The sequence below is a fragment of the Pseudorca crassidens genome, chromosome 1 (genome assembly GCF_039906515.1).
Source record: "Pseudorca crassidens isolate mPseCra1 chromosome 1, mPseCra1.hap1, whole genome shotgun sequence".
NCBI lineage: Eukaryota > Metazoa > Chordata > Mammalia > Artiodactyla > Delphinidae > Pseudorca > Pseudorca crassidens.
In genome coordinates this window covers 191,941,076-191,963,713 of record NC_090296.1, presented here as the reverse complement: position 1 = coordinate 191,963,713, position 22,638 = coordinate 191,941,076, and the positions used below count along the sequence as shown (strand labels likewise).

The window sequence follows — 22,638 nt, the reverse complement described above, 5'->3', positions numbered from 1 at the left end:
CCTACTGCTCTTTGAATCAGCTGTTTCAATGAATATGATATTTGTGTTTCAACGAGGCCATTAATTCCAAAGAATGGGTGGAATTTTTTGTTTTGCACTTGGAATAGGGATATGGAAACATTAAGTTTGTGCACTTATAAAATAGGGGAAAGCATAGCCTTAACTGGAACAAAAAAGTCATGAAAAAAACCTACTAGGTCTAGGTCAAACACCACATTTTGCAGAGAGCTTGCTGCTAAATATTTTATCTGGTAACTAAAGTCTCAGAAATGGAATATTCTGTGCGGTGAGTGAGAAAAAGTCAAGCTGTGAGATGTTTATGCACAGCTAGGAGTACCTTAGTATATTGTGTGTTTGGAGTGGGAGATCAAGTATCTTGGAATATTTTTCCCCAGGATTACTTCCTTGTTTGGGTAGGATGGCTTTTTAAAGAGCTGAGCCCAGGAGCTCTGCTAGAACTCAGGGTCTCACTACCTGGCATCTGGATTTTGAACTAGTACCGTGTTTTCAGGGAATGGACAATTGCTCCTCTAACTGTAGAAGGTCGCCTTCACCCCACTGAGTTCTTCAGACCATTTTGAAATTTATCTTGTAACATAGTTTTAAAATTCACGTCTTCTCTGCTCTCTGGGATCACATACACCATGAAGACAAATGCTATCTCTGATTCCACTTTGCATTTTCCGCAGCAGGTTGTAGAGGGTTTTGCACAGAGCTGGTGCTCAGGTTGTGTTGAAAGAAAGAGTAAAGGATTGAAGACAGCTAGTGCATATACTAAAGGGCACCATGCATACACTTTAAGAAAAAAACTTCATGCTTACCTGCCCAGAAACCTAATTTGTAAGAGTTTTGCTTTTATTGTAGAAACTGTTCCATGAATCGTACTTTTTTTTTTTTTTTTGGCTGCGCAGCTTGTGGTATCTTAGTTCCCTGACCAGGGATCAAACCCATGCCCCCCTGCAGTGGAAGTGGTTAGGGAGTCCTAACCACTGGACCGCCAGGGAAGTCCCTACGAATCATACTTTGAACATGCATTGTGCTCACATAGATGTTATGCACCAACCAAATTTAGATTAGGAAAAACTACTTAGAGACCTCAAACACGTAAATCATGGGCCAGAGCACCCCAATTAGATTCCTAGGCCTAAATGACACCTTCCTTTTTAAATGAATCCTTGTTATGTCAGAGGAAACTAACATCTGCAAAATTTCTCGGCATCACTTTGCTCTTTATATATTCAAGATAAAATTTAAAGTTTGGCTCTCCCTACTGTAGCTGCTTTGAATCAGCAAAGGGATTTCAAAGGCAACAGTTAGCTGTCACCATGAGGCTTGGCTTTGCTGGTCATGAATTTGAACCAACTCCAGCATATGATTGCGTGTTTTTATGAAGTGTTTCCATTTGAGTTGCCCTAAAGTGGTCATAGTATCTAATTTTTTTCCTGGGAATTTATAGAAACCGTTATTCACAAGTATCTACTAATTCTGACTTTCTCCACCTCTTACACAACTGTGCGCTAAGACCAGCTTGATAGAGGGGGCCCCTACTTGAAGAGTGGTAAGCTGTGCAGACGTGCTCTATGAGATGTATTCTTGAACCCCAGCACTCTCTTTATGTGCCAGAAGAAAGGTCAGAGCTAGGTTGCTGCTTATTCTCTAACAGTAAAGTATTTTGCAATGATGTGCTATTTTTTTGTTCCTCTCAGAAAAGCTACAATCTATCATAACATTTGAGGTGAATGGTTGGCTGTCTCTCTTCTCTGCAAAAGGTCTATTCCTGGCCAAATTCAAATTTCGGTTTTTAGAACATCGTGATCAGTTGAAAGACCAGGAAGGGATGTAAGCTATCAGGAGGATTATCCAACAGGCATGACTTATGCTGACAGTATATTAAGAGCATAACATCTAAATAAAACTCATGGGCTCACATCCTGGGAAACTGCAGGACTTGAACTTGCCGAGACCTCTGGACTTCCTTGCACGCCAGGTGTGGGAATTCTATGCAGAAGCGACAGCAATGTCTCGGGAATTTCTGGCAAAGTCTTTGAGATGAGTTTAAGCATTATTTTTGTATCCTCTTTGTACTTGTCCTGTAATGCTTGGTAACTTACAGCTTATTAGCTTAGAAACCTAACCAAAGAAAGAAAATATTGCATGGATTTCTGAACTAATAGCTTTCAAGTGAAGGTACTTTCTCAGTTTTAATCAAGCCTTCATTTTAAACAAATTACTGATATGTCTGTAAATCTGTTTATTTTCATTATTGTTGGCCAATGCTAATTTAGTAGTTTTATTAAATACTGCTTACTAAAAAGGCACACGGAAATAAGTTGGACAGGCAACAGACGTGTATAATACTCTATATTGAAGGAAAAATTGAATATAAAAACATTTCAGAAATCTAGTTGGAAGAATTTGCCCTGTGATAACACATATACATCAGTAATGCTTTTATAGTTTGCTTTTATATATGACTTCCGGACCTTTAAAGACCACAGTCCTGGCTAAATTATTCAGTTCCAGCAAAAACGGAAGTGAATGTATTTTAACAGTACTTTTTAAATTAAGCTGCGGCACCCTAAATAGACCAACTCGTTATAAGAAGTGATCGTTCTTAAAAATTCTATATTGTGACCCGATGGTGTGCCCTACATTCAGAAAACCATTACGTACTTTTGTAAAGTCAAACTTGTAAATAGGCAACATTTGAGGCAATTAACCACTTTAGAAAGGGTTTCACAATAAGTTTCCTTAAAATAAACAGTTTATTCTGCGTATTTAAGGCGACTCCACCTTCCTCTGATCAAGCCTCTGTTTGAAATGTTTGCAGCTCCTCTTCCTCTCAGATAAAAGTGAGGCTGCAAACATTTGCCTATTTTTCTTTCATTTACCCCTTGCAGGATCTATTAACCCGTAGAGATTCCAGTAATTAAACCCTATTACGTGGATGACTCCAACTTTTCTCTCTCTTGCTCTAGTTCCTTCTGTCCAACAAGCTACTGGACGTCTCCATTCAGTGCACGAAGCTGACCTCAAACTCCTCAGCTGCCAGCCTCCTTCTCCAGTCCAGCTTACCTTAAGTTCTCTATTAAACTGGACTCAAAATCTGGGTGTCCCCTTAGATCCTTCCTCTACCTTATAATCCTTACAGTTGGTCATTGTAAGGGTGCATATATAGAGCACATTTATGTAGATGTCTTTAGATCCAGGTAGGTGCGTTTATATAGTATCAGAAGGCGCTTCTTGGTCAAGTTTATACTTCTTGTTCTGCAGGTGAGGAAACCCAGGCCCAAAGAAGTGAGGGGACCTCAGACAATGGTGTTCTCTAGCCGCACAGACCCTGTGGAAGGTGGAGTCATGGCCTCGAAAAATGTTCATGTCCTAATCTCTGGAACCAGAGAATACAGTAGTGCTTTACGTGAGAAGAGGGACTTTGCAGAGCTAATTAGGTTAAGGATCTTCAGATGGGAAGATTATTCGGGATTATAAAAGGGAGGCAGAAAGATCAGAGTCAGAGAAGGAGATGTGACAACGCAAGCAGAGGGTCAGAGCCAGAGACGGTGAAGATGTTTCACTGCTGGCCAGGAAGACAGTGCCAGGGAATGCAGGCGGCCTCCGGACGCTGCAAAAGGCGAGGAAGTGGATTCTCCCCTAAGGCTTCCAGAAGGAATGCTGCCTTGCCAACGTCTTGGCTTTAGCTCCGTGATGCTGATTTGGGGCTTCTGACCTCCAGAACTATAGGATAGTAAATTCATGTTATTTGAAGCCACTGAGTTGTGGTACTTTTCTATGGTAGCAATAGGAAACCAGTACAGAGACTGACCCCCAAGGACTGTGAGAGATGATGCACCCATACAGCCAGGGTAATGGTACAGCTTGGACCACTTTGGGGGACCAAGCTGCTGAAGATAACATTTGGAGGCTTTTTGCATCTGTTTAACAAAATTCTGCCAAATTGGAACCCTGTTGGGGGCCCTTGGGGAGAGCCTAAAGGGCCTTCCCACCATCACCACCAAAATAACGATTTTTTTTTTTCCAGAGGAGCTCAGTGGGCTGTGACTTTTATTTGCAAGCAAGGTGCATGCAATTATCGGTGTTCCTTCTAGCGCGGGGATTACTCACACCTGCAGGGAGAAGCGATCGCCTCTTTTAGAAATTTGGCTTCACTTGGCTCTAATCTTTGTCGAAACATACCTATCAGTAACTAAATGAGGTAAAAGAAAGTTACGACTGAATGTCACCATCAGCCCCCGAAGCCATCGTATAATAAAATGATAGGGGACCCCCAACGTGGAACGGCCTCCCAGTGTTGTCTCAGAGGCTCAGCACATCCCCTTGATGTTTCTCTGCCTCTCTTGGGCCAGTGAGCCCCACCAGCTCGGGGGCCTGGAACCCCCAGAACCATTAAGGATGCCTCCTGCAGGGAAGGGGGATGGGGTGAACTGGGAGATTGGGATTGACATATATATACTACTATATATAAAATGGATAACTAATGAGAACCTACTGTATAGCTCAGGGAACTCTAATGCTCTGTGGTGACCTAAATGGGAAGGAAATCCAAGAAGAGGGGATATATGTATATGTCCAGCCGATTCACTTTGCTGTACAGCAGAAACTAACACAACATTGTAAAGCAGCTAGACTCCAATAAAATTAAAAAAAAAAAAAAAGACGCCTCCTGCAGGTGGAGGACAGAGCAGTATGGAAACACCCAAATAATCCTCGACACTGCCCCGATTGCAGAATGCAGGAAGAGGGAGACTGCTTGGTCTCCTGCAGTTCCTATCCCGCTGGGAGCAAAAGACTAACGTTCACCTTAGCCCAGAGAAGGGAGCCACCACTGCGGGGGTCGCTGGCCACTTGGTGGAGTGATGTGGGGATGGGAGAAGGGGAAGGATAATGAAGTGTCTCCTCCCGAGGAGCAGACCCAAGAATGGACAGAAGCCTGACCCATCTCGATTTCAGGGCTTTAGCCTAAAGGTAAACAAAGATTGGAGAAAGGGAGAGAATGACTCCCTTATATGCAGGCCGAAGACCTTGCCTCATGTTAAGGCATCATTCTTCCCTTCCCCTCCCATCTCATCAACATTCTTTCACTCATCTCTCTTCATTTTCCCTCCCAGGTACTTGTGCAAAGCAGCGTGTCTTTCTCCCTCTGTTTCAGTCTGTTCTTTCAACCCAGGCTCTTTCCACGTGGCCCTCTTCAAACACCATTTTAATTCATGTTTCTCTCCTGCAGAGACACGTTAACTCTTTTCCCGTTGCCCAGAGTATGGCATCTAAATTATGACGTCTGGCCTTTCCTCATGTGCCTGTTCCAGCTTTAGCTCCGTTCTTCGCCGGGTTGGGATCACCCCCTCCGGCTAGAATGTTCCATCGTTGTCCCCTGGGTGACGGTTGTACATCCTCACTTCCCTTCACTCACAGCCATGCTCCCCTTTTCCATTCTTAAAATACTAAATGTGAAATGTCTGCTGTATGAAAACAGTATGCTAAACACTTGTTAGACGAAAAAAGGGTTCTTTGGGGCTTCCCTGGTGGCGCAGTGGTTGAGAGTCCGCCTGCCGATGCAGGGGACGCGGGTTCGTGCCCCGGTCCGGGAGGATCCCACATGCCGCGGAGCGGCTGGGCCCGTGAGCCATGGCCGCTGAGCCTGCGTGTCTGGAGCCTGTGCTCCGCAACGGGAGAGGCCACGGCAGTGAGAGGCCCGCGTACCGCAAAAAAAAAAAAAAAAAAAAAAAAGAAGAGTACTGTGGAGGAGACAGTATATTTTGGGGTAAGCTTGATTCTTTAGGGGTGCTTACTTTTTCACATTTTACAATCCAATTGAAGAAGAAATGGAAAAATAAATTAAGGACATCACCAAGGTACTTTAATGTAATTAGGCAAGAATCTCTTAACATGAAACCGTTAACAGTTGCATGAGTAAAATACAGCTGTAAGTTGTCTGTGATGTTTATTTCTAGAAATTTCGAGGACTTGCCCACAGTAGGCCACAGGAAGTTGTATTTGAGAGAGCATAAGCACACAGAACATTACTTAGTGCTCCTCAGAGTTGTACGTTAGGTGAGACACGTCCTTTTGGTGATCAAATATTGAAGCAGGGACAGTATTGGTTAGACAGTGTTGGTTCTGTAGTGATTTCCAGTATCAGCTGAAGCTCTGAAATAATAATTGCAGAAACAATTAGGTAGAACTCACAGTACTTACAAAGGGTGGGGTGGTGAGATGATCAAATATGGATTTAATATGTTCAAATAGTTTGAGCCCTTAATTGAAGCTTAACTTTATATAAAACATATAAACATACTCAAATATGAGAACTGGCAAGATCTTTTGGGATTGTGGGAAGTAGCCAGTGGTGTTGGAAAAGCTGGCTTAGGAGAAATTAACTTGGAAGTGAGTACTGAGTTTGTAAAAGATTGGTTTGTTTCTTATTTGTTTTGTTTTGAGCTGTACCCCACAGGGATAGAGAAGCCTGAGTGTAATGAGAAGAGGCAACCATGTCCAAGTCAAATGAACATTTCATTTGCCTAGACTTCTTAGAGCTCAGAATTCGAATAGAAAAATTATTGAATTCATATTGAAGGAAAGATTTTTAATGTAATTTTGACAGAGCTGAACTAAAGACATAAATGTTCTGATGAAAGCTAGCCTCAATCCATAAGGTGAATCACATTAGTCAGACCTCTGATTTCAAACCAGTAATTAGTAGCAGTCTTATGGATGACTTTATACCGGGTGTGGTCGAGTGTGGCTGTGCTTCGTTTCCTCAGCCTCACGATTAGCACTTAGATCTCTCCTCTTAAGAGAGAAGGGTCAACAACAAGCATTTGTTAATGGAAATCTATCTTAACAGAGAGAATTAAAGCACGTGTAACTTGGGTCTCTATTTTATTATTAACAACATTCTATTTATTTGCCTATTCTTAATTTGATTATTTATAATTTATAGTTGATTTCTAATAATATTTTATTAATGATTTGGATGAGTACCTTGCAGGGATGTTGATCATACTTTCTTCTGAAATAAAGACTAAAAGGGGGTGTCTTAGTCCATCCAAGCAGCTGTAGCAGAATACCATAGCCTGGTTGGCTTATAAGCAGCAGCAGTTTATTTCTCAACAGTTTGGGAGGCTGGGAAGTCCAAGATCAAGGTGTTTGCAGATGCGATGCCTGGTGAGAGCCCACTTCTGATTCATAGATGGCCATCCTTCTGCTGTGTCCTCCCATAGCAGAACGGGTGAGGGAGCTCTCTGAGATCTCTTCTTAATCAGGGCACTAATCCCATTCATGAGGTCCCCACCCTCATGTGCGTGTGCGTGTGCGTGTGCGTGTGTGTGTGTGTCAGGGTAGAGAAGGAATAGGAGAGAAAAAGAAAAGAAAAATAACCCTTCCAGAGTCTATTATTTGCATCCTACCAGTGCAAAACTAGAGGTTATATAGGGCTGTTTCAGTGCCTGTCCTCCTCTTTAAAAGAAACCTGAACAGGGACTTCCCTGGTAGCACAGTGGTTAAGAATCCACCTGCCAATGCAAGGGACACGGGTACGAGCTCTGGTCCGGGAAGATCCCACATGCCGCGGAGCAACTAAGCCTGTGCGCCACAACTGCTGAGCCTGTGCTCTAGAGCCCGCGAGCCACAACTACTTAGTCCGCGTGCTGCAACTCCTGAAGCCCACATGCCTAGAGCCTGTGCTCCACAACAAGAGAAGCCACCGCAGTGAGAAGCCTGTGCCCCACAATGAAGTGTAGCCCCCCTCTCGCCGCAACTAGAGAAAGCCCGCACACAGCAATGAAGACCGAACGCAGCCAAAAATAAAATAATTAATTAATTAAAAAAAAAAAACTAAACATATATGCCAGTTGGAAGGTGCAAGAGTCGATACACACCAGCAAGTACCAGGATCTCTTAAAATGACTAAGCAGCTTCTAGAAGTTACTTGGGACACTTCATTAACCCTTTTGAGTCACGAGTATATTGATTCAATTCCTCATAGTCTAATAGTCATTTTTAAAGTTAAGATAATAATAAAGTTCTAGACATATCTATTCACAGAAGTCAGATATTTTGAATCAGAGTTGAGCATACCAAGAGATGACCTGCTGTAAAAAGTGAAATTTCTTGAGATTTAAAATCACCCCTAAAGACTGGGTATATCATTTGGAAATTGAGACCAGATAGGATTGTCCCCTTATTTCCTCTGCTTGTGCCATTAACCTATAGAAATGTACATTGGGTGTTGCAGATGCATGTGCATGTCTGCATGTAGATTTCACAGAACTGAGCCATTCCAGAAATCCTCGCTGGGATTCGGGGAAAAAGTGGGTGCTTGAGTCAGGTCCTCTTTTTTCAGTTCTGTTTCTTCCCTCATATGGCCTTTGCTAATTTTTAGTCTATTTCAGAGCTGCCTGCTTTTTTTTTAGAAGCTGTATCCACATAAAGAACAGTGACACCTGTGTACGGCTTCCCTGCTGTATATACTGTTGGTACTTTCAGCGAAGGTACTTTCCCCAAGTCCTTTGAGTTCTTTGGACTTCTACCCAGACAGACAGATTTAGTGGCATAAATAGCCTTTCTGTTGTTTATATTAAAGTAGAGATTTTATAAAAGGAAAGGATTTTTTCTGAACTTAGAACATTTTCTTGCTGTGATGCTCACGAGATAGGGGTGTTCAGTCTGACGCCTGAATGTGGACCCTCAGAGCCCAGCATTGGTTTGGTGTTTAATGTGATAGAAAAATCATCCTCTGAGAGTTGCTGGTCGCTCTATTATTGTCTCAATATTTTTTGATATTAAGAAAGTCTGTGATTATTCCGAGTTAGGAAAACAGAATAGCATTAGATCCATGTAGGTCTGTTATTCTAAATATTGTAATACAAGAGGGTAGTGCTTCTTTGAGGATGGCGTGAAAGAAGTTACTTGTGTTTCACGTCATTTGATTATTTAAAATATTCCCATCTAATCAGAGGTTGGAGGAGACTGGTTTTTAGATGCCTCCTTTAGAACCAGGTTTTTCACTTTTTGCTCAGCTTATCAGTTTCTTTCTCTGTTACCTACCATCTGCTAGACATGTTTGTGACTGTGTGAGAAAGCATATGGGAAAGGGATAGAGAAGTTAATGCAGTCAACTGGTGAGTGTGGAGGACACAGTGTCTGCAGTCTGGTCAAGTTTACAGCCCATCTGCTGGAGCCCAGGGAGCCCTCTTAAAATATGGCTCTGCTGTCCAGGCAGAGTACCTGCAGGATTGTCCCAATGTTACTAGTATGGCCACAGCAAAATTAGGTCTCCTTCCTAAACAACGTTCCTTGGCAGATACTCTATGGATACATTTTTTCCTTTCCTGTAAACTTAAAGACTGCCTAGTGAAATGAGACTCAGAAAGCGATCCTTTTAGCTCACTCACCTCTGGGCAGAGCAGACTGTTAAAATGGCTTTTCATGCACAAGTTTTATTTTCTTTAGAACTGATTCTTGTGCTGTAACTTAGGTTTTTAGTTGAAGTTAAAATTGATAGAAATGCTCCTATTATGAACTTTCTCCCCTACTGTTTGAACCAGTTTTTTGAAACTATCTTGATAAACCTCATTTGCCTTTTTAAATTTAAAGATAGAATCATTGCCTATAATGATGGTTCTTTGAGTGTCTTGATGGAAATCTATTAGATGTCACATAAAATATTAAACTTATGCATTCCAAATCAATACATGTTAAAATACTATATAAATGCTAAGTAAGTATGAGAAAGGAGTTGCCAGCTCTTAGACCAGGGCTGTTGTTCATGTGTACTCGTTAGATAACATTTTGTTAATTAGGTGAAGCTATTCCCTGCTCCTATCTTCCCATTTCTAAATTCAGAATCCCTAGGGAGATGTGTACCTGAGAGAATGGTCTGGAAAGACTTGAAGTTAGATGCTTCCTCACCTTATCTCTCTGTTAGCTGCTTCATGGCTGATTAGCCATTCTTTATACACCCTTCCCCTCACCTATCTCCACACCCATCTGTCTGCCCACCCACCTATCCATTCATCCATCCATCCATCCACCCACACACTCATCCACCCATCCACCCATCTATCCACTCATCCACCCATCCATCCATCTATCAACCCACCTATCTATCCATCTACCCATCTTTATACCCACCCATAGGTTCACCCATCCATCCAACAGAGAGTCTGCTTGCCTTGCCTTTCACCACCAAAACATTGATGTTATTATCTTAAATTTATAGGATCCATTAGATTTTCAAGTGCTTTCAGAGCCATTATCTGTTTTGTTCCTCATAATCCTGAGAGGTATTGGGGAGGGAGATTATTCCTTTTTATACATGAGAAGCAATGTGGCTTGCAGTCATGTGCTGGTACACCGTGGAGGTGGAGGTCCCACCCGCACACCCTCCTCTGCTCTCCTCTTAGCGTGTCTCTCAGTTGTTCTAGGGATTCACACTCACTGTTTCTGAGATAATTTTCAAAGATAATTAAGACCCAGCCCCTCTTTTCTGGAACTCAAGCTTCCATGAGGGGAAAACAGGGATAAGCAAAAAGCAAAGCGTGCAGGGTTGCAGGGAAGGGAATGACTGGCTGGGCTGCCTGAGAGGCTTTCCCAGGGAAGAGGCTTTGGAGCCGGGGTTTGAAGGCTAAGAATTAATCATGTAGAGAAGGTTGGCAGGGAGGCACACCCAGGGCCACACCCCCATCCATGTGAATCGTAGCTCTTGGGGGGGACATAAGGATAATGGCGTCATCCGCAACGAGGTCTTCTGAGTTTATCGATAAAGCATTGGAAAAAGAGCTGCTTTTTTTCTTTTGTTGGAAAAAGTATCAGTGGAGTTGCTGAATTTGCTAATAAACTCATGTCTCATCCCACGGGGCATATTGAGTAGTGGGTGTTATTCTTAAGTCTGTGAACTGGTTGCCACACCTATCTGTCTTCCTCTCCCCAGTTATTATAAAACCTCTTTTCCCATCTATTCTGCTTGGTTGGTTAATCTTCAACTACATAGTCCAACATCAAAGGCTCTGGCTTTTGCAGCATAACTTTCTGTAACCTGAGCCTCCTCTGCTAATCATGTGTAATTTATTTAGAAGGCAGTTACTGGTCTTTGTTCCCCATCTCCTTTCCTTTTCCCCCCCATTCTTATTCTTGCTTTTTCAGTTAAGAGAAAGTATCCGCCTCACAGCAACCAAAAGGGCACAGAAAGGTCAGCCTCCTTAAAGTCAATTTCAGCCGCAGAAGGAGGAGACTTTGGTGTTTTTTTGTTGTTGTTTTAAGTTTTATATTGGAGTATAGTTGATTTACAATTTTGTGTTAGTTTCAGGTGTACAGCAAAATGAGTTAGTTATACATACATTTATTCTTTTTCAGATTCTTTTCCCACATAGGTTATTTCATTTATTTATTTATTGGCTGCGTCAGGTCTTGGTTGCACTGCACGGGCTCTTCGTTGCAGTGAGGGGGCTTCTCTCTAGTTGTGGCATGCAGGCTCCAGGGCGCAAGGGCTCTGTAGTTGCGGCGCGTGGGCTTTGTTGCCCCTCAGCGTGTGGGATCTTAGTTCCCCAACCAGGGATCGAACCAGCATCCCCTGCATTGCAAGAAGGACTTTTAACCACTGGACCACCAGGGCAGACCCCATATAGGTTATTACTGAGTATTGAGTAGAGTTCCCTGTGCTATACAGTAGGTCTTTGTTTATTATCTATTTTATATATCGTAGTGTGTACATGTTAATCCCAGGCTCCTAATTTATCCTTCCCTGCTAAGCTTTCCCCTTTGGTAACCATGTTTTCTAAATCTGTGAGTCTGTTTCTGTTTTGTAAATAAGTTCATTTGTATCATTTTTTTAGATTCCACATATAAGTGATTATGATATTTGGCTCTGTCTGTCTGACTTCACTTAGTATGATATTCTCCCGGTGCATCTATGCAAATGGCATTATTTCAGCCTTTTGTATGGTTGAGTAGTATTCCATTGTATATTTGTACCAGATCTTATTTATCCATTCATCCTAAGTGTTGATGGACACTTAGGTTGCTTCCTTGTCTTGGCTATTGTAAATAGTGCTACAGTGAACATTAGGATGCATGTATCTTTTCGAATTACAGCTTTCCCTGGATATATGCCCAGGAGTGGGATTGCAGGATCATATGGTAGCTTCATTTTTAGTTTTTAATGGAACATCCATACCGTTCTCCTTAGTGGGCGTACCAATTTACATTCCCACCAACAGTGTAGGAGGATTACCTTTTCTCTACACCCTCTCCAGCATTTATTGTTTGTAGACTTTTTGATGATGGCCATTCTGACCAGTGTGAGGTGATACCTCATTGTAGTTTTGATTTGCATTTCTCTAATAATTAGAGATGTTGAGCATCTTTTCATGTGCTTTTTGGCCATCTTTATGTCTTCTTTGGAGAGATGTCTATTTAGATCTTCTGCCCATTTTTTTTGATTGGGCTGTTTGCTTTTTTGTTATTGAGCTGCGTGCACTGTTTGTATATTTTGGAGATTAATCCCATTGTTGAAAATAACCACTTATGCCTAGATCTTAGTTTGTGTAAGAGTGATTGAATGTGCTGTGTTTATCTTTCCAAGTCCAGAAGTGATCGAGATAAAGGAGCTGATGGTAACTATTGTAGTGACGGGTTGGGAGCGATTTAGTTCCCAGAGGAAAAGGCCCCTCTGGTGGTCCTTATGGGAGCAATGGGGAGACTTCTTAGTGTAGGGAGTGGCTGCTTGGGAATCAGGAGGTCACTTTAATTCCCTCACTTTTGCATGAATTGAAAGGTAAGGTGCAGAGTGTTGTCGGGAGAGCCCGGATTTAAGAGCTGTTCCTTTATTCACTCATTCATTCATGGGTATTTATTAACCCCCTCCTACTCTTTGTCAGGCAGTGTAAAATAGATTCATGACCGCTACTCTGCCGGGGTTTACAGTACAGTGGGTGCAGTGAGCTCTTCAGCGAGTAGGACTGCTGCTCCCGACGGAGACATGTACACTTAGGTCTGCTGTGGACACCTGTGCATGCAGCCCTGTTCCTTGCTTTTGTTGACACCAGCCCTGGCCTCTTCTGTGTGGTTCTAATTACATGTCAACTTTTTGGATAACGGTCTAAGTGACTTCCTAGCTTGCTGTGAAAACACCGGTTTGCTAACGAGTCAATTAACAACTGTCACCAAAAAAAGAAAAGGGAAAAAAATTATATAATCATATCTAAAATTGAACTTGAGAAGCATTTTCCATTTCGCCCCACCCCGTTACTGTATATAATATAAAAAGTTGACATTACCTTAGACGGTAGCATGAAGCCAAACTACTTTGAAAAATAAAGGCCTGTGGGTCAGAAAGAGAAAAACAAATATCGTATGTTAACGCATATATGTGGAACCTAGAAAAATGGTACGGGTGAACAGGTTTGCAGGGCAGAAATAGAGACACAGATGTAGAGAACAAACGTATGGACACCAAGGGGGGGAAGTGGCAGGGGGTGGTGGTGGTGTGGTGAATTGGGAGATTGGGATTGACATGTATGCACTAATATGTATAAAATAGATAACTAATAAGAACCTGCTGTATAAAAAATATAAAATTAAAAAAAAAAGACCGGTGGGTAAAGAAAAGGAAGACTCTGTTACTTTAGAGAAAAGGTAAATACAACTGAAAAATGTTATACAATGAAATGTAATATAATGAAAGGAGCACTTGATAACTTCCTGAGGTGATGTGCCTAGTCTCCGTATTACCTTTAGGTGTGGAACGACCAGAAGGAAAGCCAGCCGATCTTGCTCTGCTGGCCACTGCTGCCCAAACTCCAGTATGGACGTGTATCCCTGGCAGGTCTGGTTCAACGTGCATCCTGGTCCAGTGGGTCTGATGTGGCCCCTAAGATGCTGCAGCTCTTACTATGCTGCCGGGCAAGGGACCACACTTGAAATAGCGAGGCTGTCCACTGCCAGTCAGTTCCTAATGTTTAGAGACAGACAGAGGCAGAGCCAGGAAGCAATCCGTTTTGTCTGGCTCCTCTCATATGCCCTGTTACTCGGCCACTGCGCCTGCCACCAGGTAAACGCGCTGCTGCTTTTTCCTTAGGTTTTTAACATCTCAGTTTAAAGAAAGCTACCTAGAAAATTCATTCTCACCTTATTCAAAGCCTAGCTTCAAGATAGGTAGGTGGGGCTTCCTTGGTGGCGCAGTGGTTGAGACTCTGCCGGCTAATGCAGGGGACATGGGTTCGAGGCCTGGTCCAGGAAGATCCCACATGCCGCGGAGCAACTAGGCCTGTGTGCCACAACTACTGAGCCTGCGCGTCTGGAGCCTGTGCTCCACAACAAAAGAGGCCGCGATAGTGAGAGGCCCGCGCACCGCGATGAAGAGTGGGCCCCGCTTGCCAAAATAAATTAATTAATTAACTCCTACCAATAAAAAAAGATAAGGTAGGTGATGTAGTCCACTCGGGTGTTGTGATGGACACAGATGTCTTGGAAGGGGCTACACATGTTTTTCTATGTGCGTATTCACATCCTTAAACATCCATACAGTTAAAATGTTTATTATGTACTTAATTATGTACATAATAAAAACTGTCCACAGCTCCCGTAAGCCTGATTGTGCACTTCGTGTTCGGTTATCGTTTTTGTTTTTTTATCGCGGTACGCGGGCCTCTCAGTGTCGTGGCCTCTCCCATTGCGGAGCACAGGCTCTGGACGCGCAGGCTCAGCGGCCATGGCTCACGGGCGCAGCCACTCCGCGGCACGTGGGATCCTCCCGGAACCGGGGCACGAACCCATGTCCCCTGTATCGGCAGGCGGACACTCAACCACTGCGCCACCAGGGAAGCCCACGCGTTCGCTTATCTTTAACCTGCCTTTAGACCATCTCCAGCTGGACTGCGTATGTTTCTGACCTGATGAAAATAATTTCGAAGAGCAACAGAAGTACCGATATTGGTCTGGTTCCAGTTTGCACTTGATATTGAACTGCCTTTTTATACCGTTTCTTTTTCTGTGGAGTGCAGTTCTTACAAACCGTGAAGCTTACACGTTTTTATCCATGTTATGGTAGTGTGGTTTTTTCAGATTGTGCAAATGGCATCTTGAATAAGCCACTTATTGCCAGCTGTTTGGGGCTCATTTAAAGAAATAATAGTAACAATGACTGTTGTTACTCAGAGATGTAGAGTCCCGACTTCTTTTCCATAATTATTTAAAAAGAGTAACGACTGAGTAGATCTTTGAGTTGTTTTATTCAAAAGACGTGGTTTTTGCACCACACCTAGATAACACAGTAACAGAGCTGCCAGCTGCCCCAGCTGTGTTTACTTCGTTGTCCCTGCGTAGAAGGTGGTTCAGGCACTGTCGAGGCAGCAGGATTCCAGGGTGACCTTTTTGTAATTTATCTCCGTGGAGATTCTTGGCTGCCTGAAGAGTCCCAGAGACCTTAGAGGAACCAGCAGAATGATTGATCTGTGTGAACCTTTGTCTTTCTGGCTCATGGGGGTTTTATTTTTGTTTTGTGTTTCTAAATGAGCGAGGTGGAGTTGCATCACCTAGTCAATTACCTCTTGAAATGTTCATTTCCTCGCCTCCGGAAGCGTGCCACTTGCCCAGGTGAAAGCCAGTATGCTCGGGAGTGGGCTTTAGACACAGCTGGGCCAAGGCTAGTTCCTCCTGCAGGGCATCTGGGGCTGAGGAGGGGACACAAGGGAAAGGAGCTTAAGAAAAGCTCTCCGCTCCCCCCGCCCCATCCTGGCCCACAGCATCCCAGCCTTCAGCCCTGAGCCGTATGATCAGGGTCTTCCTGCCTGAGGTTCCACCTCTTTATCTCAGCATATCTTGAGGCCTCTTCCACCCAAAGACACACCTGTGAAACGGCACCTCCGTGGCCCTGTCATCCCTCAGACTGTCCACTTCTCACACCCCATTGCCACAGATGCTGCTGTCTGTGACGTCTCTCCGTTGTCACCCCCAAGTCATCCCTTAACCCTCTGCTTTCTCTCTCCCTTGACCCCGGCTTCTCCATCTCCATGACATGCCGTCCGGGCTCCCGTGGCAGTGGCTTCTCCTGCCTCCTCTCCTCCTGCTGGGGTTGCCCTTTCTTAGTCTCCTTCGGGTCCCTCCTTTCCTTCACTTCCTCTTGAGAGGAAGATGTGATCCAGGGCTCCCTCCGTGGACCCCCAGAGCATCCTCTTTCCTCTGGGGCTTCCATTCCCAGCCGTCTTCCTGATGGACTCCCCAGTCTCCATCCCCTGTCCAGCCTCCCTCTTGAACGCCTCTCTGTGCTTCCGCTGTTTGGTGGATGGATGTCTTCACTCCCGGGAGCCCAGCTCTCGGGCTTTGCCATGCCTTTGCACCAGCTGCTCCTCCAGGCCAGAATGCTTTTGGCCGATTAACTCATTTTCACTCTTCCTAGAGCATCAGGTGTCCCTTGGGGAGCCATCTCTGGTCCCCCCTTCCACTCCTTCAGGTCTGTGCACATACCTTTGCTCTTTATTCAACAAATATTGAATATGAATGCTTGGGTGTTCCAGGCACTGTTCCAGGTGCCGAGGGTTCAGCAGAAAACTCCATCCTCACACTTGCTGCCCTGTAGCGAGCAGTTGTGTGCGTGTGTCCGCCATCCGTCTCCCTTGGAGGCCAGAGCTGCCCCTCACTCCTGGCTCCCCCGGGGTCCTCAGTGTTTGCTGAAAGAGCAAATCCTATTATGCTGATTTTCTCCCTTCTCCTGTCTCCCTTTTCTGCTGGTGTCTTTCCACCATCTCTGGCAGGAGCAAAAACGGAATACAACTTCATAATTACAGGATTAGCCAGATAAAATTTCATCACTGTTTCCGCCTTCTGCATATAGTTTGTTGAAATTTTGTGTGTGTGTGATGCAGAGTGTGAGTTGAATGCTTCCTTTGTTTGATAAATTTGCTCAGCTGCAGCCAGCAACAAAAGTTTCCTTTCTGCCTTGTCCTTTGTTCAGAGCTGAAGAACTCAGTTCTTTGAAAGGGAGAGAGGAATATTCTGCTTATAACCTATTCTGGGCAGTTCCTATGCCATGAAGACCAAAGTATTTTGTTGGGGAGCAAGCAGAGGGTTTTCAAATGTTTTTATCTTGTAATACATCCTCTCTTTCTCCTGAAACAAAGTAACGCAAGGCAACAAATAGACTCTTTATGGGCTATTACTGGCAGAGGTGCCAGATAAAACACAGGACACTCAGTTAAGTGGCGTTGCACTTAAACAATGAATAAATTTTTAGTGTATGTATGTCCAAGTATCGCAGTGGACGTAATTACACTAAAAAAGTATTTGTCGTTCATCTGAAATTCAAACTAACCAGGCATCCTGCATTTTTTCTTTCTTTCTTTTTTTTTTTTTTTGCAGCACGCGGGCCTCTCACTGTTGTGGCCCCTCCCGTCGCGGAGCACAGGCTCCGGACGCGCAGGCTCAGTGGCCATGGCTCACGGGCCCAGCCGCTCTGCAGCATGTGGGATCTTCCTGGACCGGGGCGCGAACCCGCGTCCCCTGCATCGGCAGGCGGACTCTCAGCCACTGCGCCACCAGGGAAGCCCCCATCCTGCATTTTTATTCACTAAGTCTGGCCACCCTTATGACTGGCAGAAGGCACTTAGTTACTGGGATTCGCCATTTTGGGCTCTTATTTTCAATCACGGTAATGTTTCAGAGGTACCTCCTAGGATTTGGTGAAAACCACTGCCTTTGCCAACTTTAAGAACTTGTAGAACACGTCTCAACCCCAAGATGGAGGAACAGTGAGAAGGTGGCTCACTCTTTCACCGGACCTCCTTCAACCTGGAGGGTTACAGTGTCGCAGGATTAGTGGGAAAAATGACGTGGCAAATGGCAGCCCAGTCTTTATCCCTGGGATTGCTCAGCTGTTACAGCAGTAGAAGTTGTCTGGTATGTAAGTACATTCAGTTTCATTCAGCAATAATTTATTAAGTCTTCCACGCGTGAGGCAAAGCAGAGGAAACTGCCCACCTGCAAGGTGCTCACATTCTTGTGAGGAACAAAAGCGTTCCCAGTGGGTGTGCACCCTGGGTGGACGTTATAATTACCTGCAAGCATTTTTGTTTGTTTGTTTTAAGTAATTTATTTATTTAATTTTTGGCTGTGTTGGGTTTTCGTTTCTGTGCAAGGGCTTTCTCTAGTTGCGGCGAGCGGGGGCCACTTTTCATCGCGGTACGCGGGCCTCTCGCTATTGTGGCCTCTCTCGTTGCGGAGCACAGGCTCCAGACGCGCAGGCTCAGTAGCTGTGGCTCACGGGCTTAGTCGCTCCGCAGCATGTGGGATCCTCCCAGACCAGGGCTCGAACCCGTTTCCCTTGCATTTGGCAGGCGGATTCGCAACCACTGCGCCAACAGGGAAGCCCTATCTGGGAGCATTTTTAAGCAACACTGGTGCCCAGGGATGCACCCAGAGATTCGGAGTCAGGTGTCTGGTGGGGGCCGAACACTGATAATTTTGAAACGCCCTCCCCCAGATTCAACAAGAGTTGAGACCGGCTGTTTCAGCATCACACGTAGTCGTGAAGGATTCTCTGAGCACGGGTACCGAGGAGGAACGGCAAGTGGCACAACCTCTGCTTGTGGAGGGAACACGTGGCCAGTGTAATTCTGAGCCGTGACTCAAAGGGGAGGCCTCCGAGCCCTTTCAGTAGCAGCGCAGTGCTTAGAAACCACTCATCACTGCATTCCTGAAATCACTGCTAAGTGAGGGTGCCGAGGGTCCGACTCCCATACCAGAGGGCCTCAAATTGGAGCTAAAATTTTATGGGAGCTGGATTCATGCTTACTTTCCATTTGTCATTAGTCCTTTGTGCTGTACGACTGGCTGATGGGACCCGAGTGGAGTTAACGTGGGAGAGTTAAAGCGATGAGTGTGGAATTGAATATAATTCAGTGTAAAGACTGACTGAGAGAAGCCCGTCCCAGCGGTACTCGCTAACACTGTGACGTATAATTAGGTTGACACATCTGTCCTGTTACTAAAAGTCCTGTGGGGCGAGTCCCCGGGTGGAGGGCTGGTTTGGCCTGCAGGTCACCTGTGCTTTGTAGCCCCAAGTCAGTGTCTCCGAGGGTCATCAAGGACCTCCTGCATCTGAATCCTGGGATGCTAGTGAAATATGCAGATTCCTGGGCCCTGCCTCAGAGCTGGGGGACCAGGATCTCTGGGGGGTGGGCCTCCAGTCCAGTAAAGAACTCCTGATTCTGGTGCTGGGGTCAAGGGCTTAGTCTAAACTGCATCTTGAAGGTAGAAGACTCTGAAGTCAGATGGGGGTAGAGGCCAACTTTCTTCTTCTTCCCCTCTTTCTTCTTTATTGTTATTATTATTGTTATGATTATTATTTTTATTATTTCTGTGAACTTCCCTCTGTTGGGGGCAGTTTTATTATTATTACTATTATTGTTGTTGTTGTTATTATTTCTATGGACCTTCTGTTTGGGGCAGTTTTATTATTGTTATTATTGTTATCTCTGTGAACCTTCCTCTGTGGGGAGCATTTTTATTATTATTGTTGTTGTTTTTGCTATTATTACTATTTCTGCAGACCTCCCTCTGTTGGGGGCATTGGTATATGACCTCTTTGCCTTCTCAGAAGAGTGAGGATCTCGTGGGCATCCTCAGAAGTACCGGGTACGTCCCGGGTTATTTCCAGCTCTGCGTAGTAGTTGATAATTTTAGGACAGCTTGTCTTTCTGCTTTGCTGAAATGGTATCACTTTTCTCTCTTTGATAGTTTCTTCCTGTTGTTTTGAATGCAGAGTTTTTCTTAAACTATGAGCAGAGTCTTCCACATTTAACTCCTAAGTAATGCCATGTGTCTTATCGTAAATCTTCATTAGTGAATAGCAGAGCTAAAAATAGAACAGTGACGGTTGGCAGCAATTGAAAAAACTAAGGAAACTGTTGAATATCAAGTTTTTAAATTTTACCTCTTTATTTTTTGCTCATTTGGATTTTGACGTGATTTACGGAATGACCTCTGAAGTATATCCTTCAGTCAACTGAAAATAGGATTTGTTACATAAATTAGTAACAGAAACCAGAATTTCTCAAATAAGGCTTTTGGTGAGCTAAGCAGCGGTGTTTAGCTCACAAAAAGCCCTATTTGAGAAGAGGAATATTTGGAATATTCCGATTCCAAATAAGAATATTTGGGGACTTTTCCTATTTCATCCTGGAAAATATTAGATAAACCTTTAGATAAATTAGATAAAATTTTAAACAAATTTTTCCTTCAATACATTTTTCTTATCTATGTTGCTTGTCTCTATTAGAACCTTTTACAAGAGAAATTCTATCCAACCCCAGATTGGAAACTTATTTTAAGTTTGGTAAACCTACATATCAGTGCAAATTTCCCCATCACTTCTAGGTGTTCTGCCACCTGAAAAATTTGAGATCTACTGGCAGAAGCGAGATTGCAAATTTAAAAGCATTCATTCGACTTTATTTTTATATTTACATTGCAAATATTGAGAGAGTTAGGCTCCACCCCCTTTCTGCATCACACACTCTTGTTATTCTGGCTCCATCTCAGCCGTCATCTCTGAGTGATGTTCTCTGCAGGTTCCCCTACACTCTGTACAGCCTGCATTATGTCACCTGCCGTGTTTTACAGGTAGGCACCCCTCCCGGTCCAAATACACTCCCTATCAAGAGTTGCAGAAATGTTTATCCTAAAGTCACTGACCAGCCTGAAAAATCCACTATCGCACGTGCCACCAAGTGCGCAGGTCTGTGCAAGAGGCTGTCGGAGTGGGTGGCGAGTCCTAGTCATTCACCCCCCGATAGGATCTGGACTCCGAGTGTTTATGCGTCCCCTCTGTGATTTGCCGGTCACTTTAACAATGGGATTGAGGACGAAAGCAGGGATGTGCACTGACATGAGCAGGCGGGTGGGTTCTGCACTTGCAGTTCAGTGCTCAGACTGAGCCCAGTGGTCTGCAACACACAGGACTTTACATCACAGCAGAGTTCAACTGTGGGCCTTGAGACTGGTGTGTGAGGGAAGCCTCGGGGCTATCAGGAGGCTGGTGACTGTCCTGTGTCCACATCAGCGGCCTCTGTCTTCCCTGGTCTTTGCACATGCACAGGCAACAGCAAAACCCCTTCCTGCCTCTTCCTGAAAGTGAACTCTGAGGACCCAGGAGTCCATACTGATATGAATGAATGAGGGAGGGAGGGAGTGGATGAATGAATGAATGGAGGAAAAGACAAATCTCCTCGGCAGAAGAATTCTGAATAACTGATGTCCATACTCTGCCCTCTAGGAGAGGGAACATAATCCCAGCCCCTTAAGTGTGAGCTGTGCTCAGTGACCTTCCTGTCAAAGAGGATAATGTGGAAAGGGGTCGGGGTAACTTTATGGGTGGAGAAACTTGACAGACAGGCAGGTGATGGAGGCCAACGTCAGCAGTAATAAGCCAAGTTGACAGTATGTACCTTTGACATGATGGGGTGAGAAGGGCACTTTCCCTTCGTGGTCTTCCTCCTCAAACCCATAACCTCAGGGCTTCCCTGGTGGCGCAGTGGTTGAGAGTCCGCCTGCCGATGCAGGGGACGCGGGTTCGTGCCCCGGTCCGGGAAGATCCCACATGCCGCGGAGCGGCTGGGCCCGTGAGCCATGGCCGCTGAGCCTGCGCGTCCGGAGCCTGTGCTCCGCAACGGGAGAGGCCGCAACAGTGAGAGGCCTGCGTACCGCAAACAAAAACAAAACAGAAAAAAACCCCATAACCTCAGTCTGAGCATGAGAAAAACATCAGAAGAACCCAAACTGAGGGACATTCTACAAAATCCCTGACCAGTACTCCTCAGAAGTGTCAAGGTCATCAAAAGCAAGGAAAGTTCGAGAAACGTCCCAGCCAAGAAGAGCCCAAGGAAACATGATGACTAAACGTGATGACAGATCCTGGATGGGTTCCTGGGTCAGGAAAGGACATCAGGAAAAAACTAAGGAAATCTGAAAAATGTATAGATCTTACTTAAAAACAGTGTACCAATATTGCTTCATTAATTGTAACAAATATGCCAATTTAATATAAGATGTTACTAATGGGGGAAACTGGTGAGAGCTATGTGGGAACTCTCTGTACTACCTTTGCAATTTTTCTGTAAATCTAGAACTGTTCTCAAATTGAAAGCTTATTAAAAAATAAAATAATCCCAAGGAGGAAGGTAAATTTGGGTGCTAGGGGTAGAAGGGACGAGGTTTTAGAAGGTGATGCTTATTAACTAAAAACAAGTTTTATAGGAGAAAATATATGTCATATTCAAATTTGGGGTTCCTTAAGACTATCAGAATATATCCTTCACAAATGTCATTGGTCTCCTTTATTTTGGTTTCAAGTGAAATGTACATATAATATTAGGTCTCTACTGTGAATTTATTTATTTATGGACATTAGCAGGTATAATAAAGGCAAAAAAAGTCAAAACAGATTATTAGTCATGACAACAGAAGCAAAAGCAGTACCATAAATAATGACTTGGTTAATTGCAATTTCCTTTATTAATTGGCATTCAGTTTAGTCTGACACACACATCATAAGTATTGTTTATTTTTATACCTATTGTGAGAAAGCATACAAAATAGTGACTTTTCCCCTCAACTGTTCCAGGTCTGAAT

At 44.2% G+C, this 22,638-nt stretch overlaps 1 protein-coding gene across 2 annotated transcripts in view; it reads left to right on the top strand.

Annotated features, from left to right (window-relative positions):
- Positions 1 to 22,638, top strand: part of FAM171A1 (family with sequence similarity 171 member A1) — a 164,266-nt gene that overhangs the window by 40,875 nt on the left and 100,753 nt on the right. The gene's annotated exons all lie outside the window — the stretch shown is intronic.